General features: G+C 38.6%; 1 non-coding gene across 1 annotated transcript; it reads left to right on the top strand.

Annotated features, from left to right (window-relative positions):
• The first annotated feature begins 7,256 nt into the window (after window positions 1-7,256).
• On the top strand, window positions 7,257-7,363 carry LOC115696005 (small nucleolar RNA R71). The gene has a single exon (XR_004007608.2). It is a non-coding gene; the product is annotated as a small nucleolar RNA R71 (small nucleolar RNA).
• Window positions 7,364-7,586: the final 223 nt, after the last annotated feature.

Genomic DNA, 7,586 nt, shown 5'->3' with positions numbered 1-7,586 from the left:
GGCACTAACCTCCAAGTTGACCTTCCTGGCGGCGACAAATTGTCTCCGGAAGTTGGTTTGGAGTTTGTTCCAACATCCCACCGATCCTGGTTCCAATTTCTTGAACCATTCCTCTGCCGATCCGCTCAGAGTGAGGGGGAAGCATAAGCATTTGGCGTCATTGCTGACCCGCATGACTGTCATGACTCGGTTGAATCGTGACAAGTGATCACTGGGGTCGGAGTTCCCAGTATATGTCGCCATCTCGGGCATCTTGAAGTTTTTAGGGAGCTCCGCCTCCAGGATATGTTTGGCACAAGGCTCCCGATCCTCACTGTCCGAGTCGGAGTCATCTCCCTTCTGCCTCCGGGAGACTCGGGCAATATCTTTTCGAAGTATGGCAAGCTCTGCCATAATCCCTTAGTTTACAGTACCCGAGGAGACTACGGGTCTGTATCTTTTTTGGTCAAGGTGATCCCGGAGGTCACCTTGATTCCCATTAATTTGATTTCTCAGATCAATGGGTGGACATCTCTGTCCTCCTCTTCCTCTACCCCCTGGTTCCTGGTGCACGGAAACGCTTTTTCGGTCCCCTCGATCCTGAGGGCCAAGACTCCCTCTTAGGGGCTTGCCCCTCTGCGGACCTTTCCCTTTAGGGAAATCCGAGCGGACCTTTCGCGGATCCTGCGCCTTTTTCTTTCGACCAGGGGCAGAAGTAGGGTTTTTTGTTTGGTTTTCCTCAGCAGGGTGCCTTATAGGGCTAGGTTCCCTAGGCCTTTGCTGCTTGGAATTAGGCAAAGACGTCGCTGGTTCCCCGTCGAGTCCAGCGGCCATCGCCTTGGGATGCACGTGAATACCAGCTGCCTCCATGGCTTTCTGCATGGCTAGCATCACTTCATGCATTTTTTGATTTTGCACTTTCTGAGCTTCGATCTCAGCTTCATGATCGATAGCTTTTTGTCTGAGGAGCACCAGCTCTTGGTAGCTTCCATCATCATAAGCATACTCGTCGAGGTGTTCCTCGTGGTTTTCATCGGGAACTATTCCTTCTTCTTCTTCCTCGGACTCCTCTGCTGCCCTTGAGGCTACATCTTCCTCATTGGGATCTTGAGCGTCTTCTAGAGGGCGAGGATGACGTGTAGCTCTTGTCTCCACCATTATCGTGAAGTTAAATGCTTTTTGTGAAGCAGCTTTCCTCAGCTCTCAATGAAAGCACCAAAATGTTGACCGAGGTTTTCGGCAACTATTAAAATATAATTATAATAATGAGCTGAAAGAAAGTGAGATGAAGACTTTTTACGTGGTTGGGGCGTTAATGAGCCTTAGTCCACGAGCCACTGCTATTAATGGATGTATTTAATACAGATTCTACACTTGAGAGAATGTTTTTCTCTTAAATACAGAGAATGTTCTTGGTGAGTTTTTTCTCTTCTTGCTCTTTTGCAACCAAGATTCTCCGACCCCATTAAATGAGCTTTGAGGGGGTATTTATAGTGTTTTGGTGGGGTAATCCCTAGAATTGTTCTTACACATGTGTCTGTAAGTATCCATAAAGTTGGGCATTTCCGATGAATATACCATGGGTGATGCATGGTCAAATCCCTAGGTGCTGTAGGGTTTTTATGGAGAATGTCCTTTTTGTCTTATGATTGACGTGACTCTTCGCAGAGTAGCCGTCGCTAGACTTAAATGATCATTACTGTAGCGCTGCTGTTCGGGGGTTGTGCCGTCAGACTTTATTGCGTGTTACAGTCCCAACACGCTTCCTCCCATGCAGCATTAAATGCGACTTGATTTCTCGGGAGAGACCTGACACATCCCGGAGGGCCTTCACGCTATACTAGCTTCCAGGAGTAACTTGTACTCCGGGTGTCTCCTCCGGGACCCATGCTAATAGCGCTTCCTGGTGGCATAAAAAGACTTAGCAAATCTTTCCAAGTTATCTGATCCACGTGTCCCCTCTTGACTGGTCCACGTATTTTGGGCGAATTTCGGAGCAACACACCTGCCTTCATCTATTGCGACAATCAATCTGCAATACACATCGCCAACAATCTAATATTTCACGAAAGAACCAAGCACATTGAACTCGACAGCCACTTCATTCGCGAAAAGATTAAGCAATCTACAATTCGCCTCATTCATGTTAGCACCAACCTCCAATTGCCAGATGTCTTCACCAAGCCTCTACCCTCTACAACACTTCATTCACACATCAACAAGATGGCTGTTTATGACATATACATTCCACCTTGAGGGGGGTAACAGATTTTGTATATTGTTCAGTGTTGTCTATGTTGGTGTTAGTTAGGAATATTGTTTATACAGTTACAAGTTAGTTAGATTCTTTCTATTTCAGTAAAGTGTTAGTTACTCTAACACTAGTTGGTTCATATCTTGGTTCTTGATTGGCTAACTAACTATGGTTAGTTCTGTTTGATATGTATATATACATGGTCATTGTACTGATCTCATATCAACGAGATCTTTTTATTTTTCTTCAATAATGAAATCTTGTTCATTTCTACTTTCTCTGTTTGTCTCATTCTGCAATAATAAAAAAATCTAAAGTAATTATGAAAAAATTAAATGCAGTCATTACAAACAGAAAATAAGATGAAAAAAACAAGGTTACCACTGTTAGAGTGAAGAGAGAGCTTAATTTCTCGCCTTTTCTTGACACATAACTATCAAAGTTTGTCATAATGGAGTGTGTATAATGAGATTTTTTAGTTGTTAGTTTTTACTTTTTCAAGATTGAGAGCTAAGGACTAGGGGTGTTCATCAAACCGTTCAAACCGCTCGCACTACAAAAAAATGCGATTTGAAATTTTTTGCGTTAGCAGTTTGAATTTTTCTTAAATCGTGCGGTGCGGTGCGGTTTGCAATTTTGAATTGTTAATATGTGGTTCAAACCGCACCGCACCGCACATTATAAAAATACTAATTTTTCTATTTATTTGTTGCGATATTTTGCACACGCAAGTGTACGTATCGTTTCAAGTAGTAGACTCACTAAGAGTGAGGTCGATCCCACAGGGAGTGTAGTTAAGTACGTTAAAATTAAATTTTTACTTCTATTTGATTAAATAAAAGATAGGAAAAAAAAATAATGAAGTATAAGAAAAATAGTTGGAAGCAACGATTCAAGAAAATTGATAGTTAATAAACTAGGGTGTCGATTTCAATTGTTTTTATTGAATATGGCCTAATATGATTATTTTCCTAATATTAATTCCTATGCAATAGCAGGTTTACTAAGGTAATTTATAGTCTTCTCAGATATATAAACCTCAATTACATGCAAACTTTCTACTCTCGTGATAAATTTAACGTGCAACAGGCATTAAGCATAAAAATCCTATAAGCTATCTAAACCATATAGGTACTCTCGTCCTATATCGAAATTCAGTTCTATTTTACTATAGCATATTTGACACTCACTTCTCAGATCTCGCATCAAAATCATAGACAGATAATTGGTGATCAAGCAATTAAAAGTAATTAAGCACAAATAAAATAGAATACATAAAAATTAGGGGGAAAATAACTCATATTAAAACCATAAACAATGTCAAACAATATCCATCTAACCATAATAAAGTGTTTAGTTACTCATGTTCATTGAAGCACAATTACACATATTAACTTTAAGAAAAAAAGATGAAAATAGAGAAGAGAAGAAGAGAAGAATGCTGAAAACCCTGAGAAGTATGCCTCCAATTTTGTAGCAATTTTGTAGTTGATCTCTTCACTCTGTATCTGAACTCTCACTTTTTTTTCTCTCTGAGATTGCTTGCTGAAATAAACTCTATTCTTCCCTTTATATAGGCATTGAAGGCCTAAAAATATGGAAAAAAAACGCAATATTTAAATTCCCATTCGGATTTAAATTTTTGGGAAACCTCAAACGAGATATTTTTTTTTCTACTGCGTTGACTGATAGTATTTTGGCCATAACTCTCTCAATATTACTCGGAATTGGACGATTCAACATGTTCTGGAAAGATAAAAGAGAGATCTAGAACTGTCATGTTTTGACTTTTTCCAAAATCTGAACAGAACATTGTCGAATTAAGGCTTGAAGTTTCGGCTTCCACAATTTTCTCTATTTTAAATATCATGATATTTTTTATCTTTTTCCCATCTTTTTCTCTGATATTTTTCTAATCTTCTTCTATTTTAAATCTGTAAGAATAAAAGATAACAAGCGTAAAAATGCTCCAAACACGATTAAAACTTAATTAAAAATATACTAAACTTAATCTAAAATTAATACTAAAAATAACCTAACAAATTCCCCCAAACTAAGCTTTTACTCGTCCTCGAGTAAAACACTAAATAAACATTAAACAAGTCAATCTCCAAAACATGAGTAATTTTCAAGTAGCTTCAATAACATGATTATGAAAAAAAATTCACTTATGCATATAATCCAGAATTTCAGTTCAATTACACCCTTGACATTTATTTTCATTTAGCTCATGAAACCATAGAATGCAATTAACTAACAATTAAACCACTTTATGCATGCCAATTAAAATCATCAATCCACTAACCCAAAATTCCATATGCTTGTAATACTTACTATTCTCCACTAATATAGATTAATGCACAACCAAGAATCAGAAGGTCTTTCTAGGCTTGTATTGTTAGGCTTAGGTAAGGGTAGATGAGATGGTCATTTACGCTTGTCTATACCATAAGCTTCTCCAATCATGTCACCCACAATATTGTTCACACAATCTCAATACCCCTTTTTCTAATTGCATGAGAGATATATTTTTTTTTCTTTTTTCAATAAGAAAGCAACAACTTTGTATATCTTTTCTGAATTTGACACTGGTTGTCAGATTTTTCTATCTTTTTTTTTTTTCTAAAGTTGCTGTCAATCTAAATGTTTTTCACATTCTCTCAATTTTCACTTATTCCCACACATACAACAACTTCCCATCCAAATTCCCCCAAACTAAAGATCTACTTATGGTATGATTAGGTTTGAAATTTTGGATATTCATGGGGTTTATCTTTTTAGGCTTAATATGTGTAGAACAAAGAATAGATTAAGGCTCAAAAAAGGGTAACTAAGATAAAAATTACAAGGATGGCTTGAAAGGCATAATCGATCCAAAAATTACCTAAATCACTTTCCTAGTCATGCATAATTTATTATTTCGCCTCAAATAGCAAGCAAGCAAGTTCTAGAATTTATTTCAAACAATTTTCCACATTCCACAATCAGCATACATAAAATAATTCAATTAGTAGCAAATTACCTAATATGATTCCATGCTCAAAATTGAAATTAGTCAAGAATGTAATATCACCAAGCACACGGATTTTTCGAAAATAAGTGAACTTTTCAAATCATGCTATCTACCTACTTTTAAATTGGCTCACATTAAGAAAATTGACTCAAAACAATAAAAACTAAAAACTAAAAATTAAAAGACATAAAACTCTAAGAAAAAAATTGAAGTCACCCCCCCCCCCTAAACTAAAGTGACACATTGTCCCCAATGTGACATTAAAGAAAAAGGAAAGAAAACTTACCTGAGCGCCACATCAGTATGGCGGTGGAGGTGGTGGCGGGTAGAATCCACCTCTCGCATCCATGAGGGCCTTTGTGCCAAACGAAGAAAACTGACCTCCAATGTTGCAAATTTTAAAGCTTTCCTTAGATTGAGAGTCACCTTCATATTTCCCACACAACAGTCTTTTCATACGTCGTCGAACAGTTCGAAATCGTTCTTTAGACTTCCCTTTCGTCTTGTTGGTAGTGACTTCTCGACCATCCTTTACAACTTCCAGTCGACAACAAGTAGGAATTTCAGTTGCAGCAAATACTTTGAAAGTCTCTTCTTCTTTTTGAACACGCAACTTTAACTCCCCCTTCTGTACATCAATTAATGCTCTTCCCGTTGCTAGGAATGGTCTTCCCAAGATGATAGGAATATTCTCATCTTCTTCCATATCAAGTATTAAGAAATCAGCAGGGAAGATGAACTTACCAACCTTTACCAAGACATCTTCAATTATACCCCGAGGATGAGTCAAAGACCGATCTGCCATTTGTAAAGTAACTGTTGTGGGTTTGGCTTCCCCTAATTTTAATCTTTTGAACATTGATAGGGGCATTAAGTTGATACTGGCTCCCAGATCACATAAAGCTTTTGTTTGTATAGAACCCCCTATTGAGCATGGGATGTTGAAACTACCCGGATCTTTTAGCTTGGGTGGTAGTTTCTTTTGCAGGACCGCACTGCACTCTTCAGTAAGTGCCACCATCTCAAATTCTTCCAACTTTCTTTTCTTAGATAGGATATCTTTCATGAACTTTAGATAAGTTGGCATCTGTTCCAAAGCCTCTATGAATGGGATGTTGATATGCAGTTTCTTGAATATTTCAAGGAATTTTGAAAGCGCTTATCTATCTTATTCTTACGAAGTCTTTGAGGATAAGGAATTTTGATGTGATGGTCAATGCCGATGGGTGGTGGAGTTTCTTTTTGTTGAAGGCTTGTCGGTAGTCTTCTTCTTTGTTGTTGTTGGTCTTTGGATGTTCATCTTCTTCATTCTCTGGCTTAGCTTGGCTCGGGCCATCATAACTCTTTCCACTCCTCAAGGAGATTGCTTTACATTGCTCTTGTCCTTTTACCTCACTAGTGCTAGGTGAATTTTCTTGAGCTTGTTTTGCCACTTGAGTAGCCAATTGTTCCATCTGAGTTTCTAGAGTTTTAATAGAGGATCTAGTCTCCATCATGAATTGGAGCAATAAATCAGCTTGGATATTGGATCCTCCACTAGGACTTTGTTGTTGCAGCTGTTGTTGGTTTTGTTGGGGCTGATTTCTCTGCTGGTAGAACGCCTGCTGGTTGCGCCCATAATTATTATTTTGGGCATAGTTTCCAATGGCTTTTGCTTGATCCATTGGTAAACTATTCACATCCACCGGACATTCCTCATAGGGGTGAGGACCTCCACATAGCTCACAAACCACCTGAGCTTGTTTTACTTGAACAGTTATCAGTTTTGTTAGGGCCTCTACCTGAGCTGTCAACTTGGTAATAGCATCCACTTCATACATACATGCAACTTTTTTAGATGGACCTCTTTCTGTTGACCATTGTTGGTTAGTCATGGCCATCTCTTCAAGTAATTCAAAGGCCTCATTAGCACTTTTCCTCATGAAAACTCCACCAGCAGCGGCATCTATGAGTGTTCGGGTTTCATTCATCAACCCATTGTAAAAGTTGTGGACTTGCAGCCACTTCTCAATCCCATGATTAGGGCACTTTCTCAGTAAGTCCTTGAACCTCTCCCATGCTTCATAAAGAGATTCACTGTCCTGTTGGGTGAAGTTATTGATATCAACTCTCAGCTTGGCAATCTTTGCAGGAGGAAAGAACTTGGATAGGAATTTCAGGGCCAATTCCTCCCAAGTGTTGATAGAATGAGTTGGTAAAGAAATAAACCAACTTTTGGCCCGTTCCCTTAGTGAGAATGGGAACAGCCTTAGTCTGATGGCGTCATCGCTAACTCCGTTCATCTTGAATGTCTGGCACAATTCTTCGAAGTTGGCGAGGTGCATGTTTGGGTCTTTTGAC

This window comes from Cannabis sativa, chromosome 6 (assembly GCF_029168945.1).
Source record: "Cannabis sativa cultivar Pink pepper isolate KNU-18-1 chromosome 6, ASM2916894v1, whole genome shotgun sequence".
Lineage (NCBI taxonomy): Eukaryota > Viridiplantae > Streptophyta > Magnoliopsida > Rosales > Cannabaceae > Cannabis > Cannabis sativa.
Note: the sequence above shows the minus strand (reverse complement) of the source record. Positions and strands in the feature narration are given on the sequence as shown.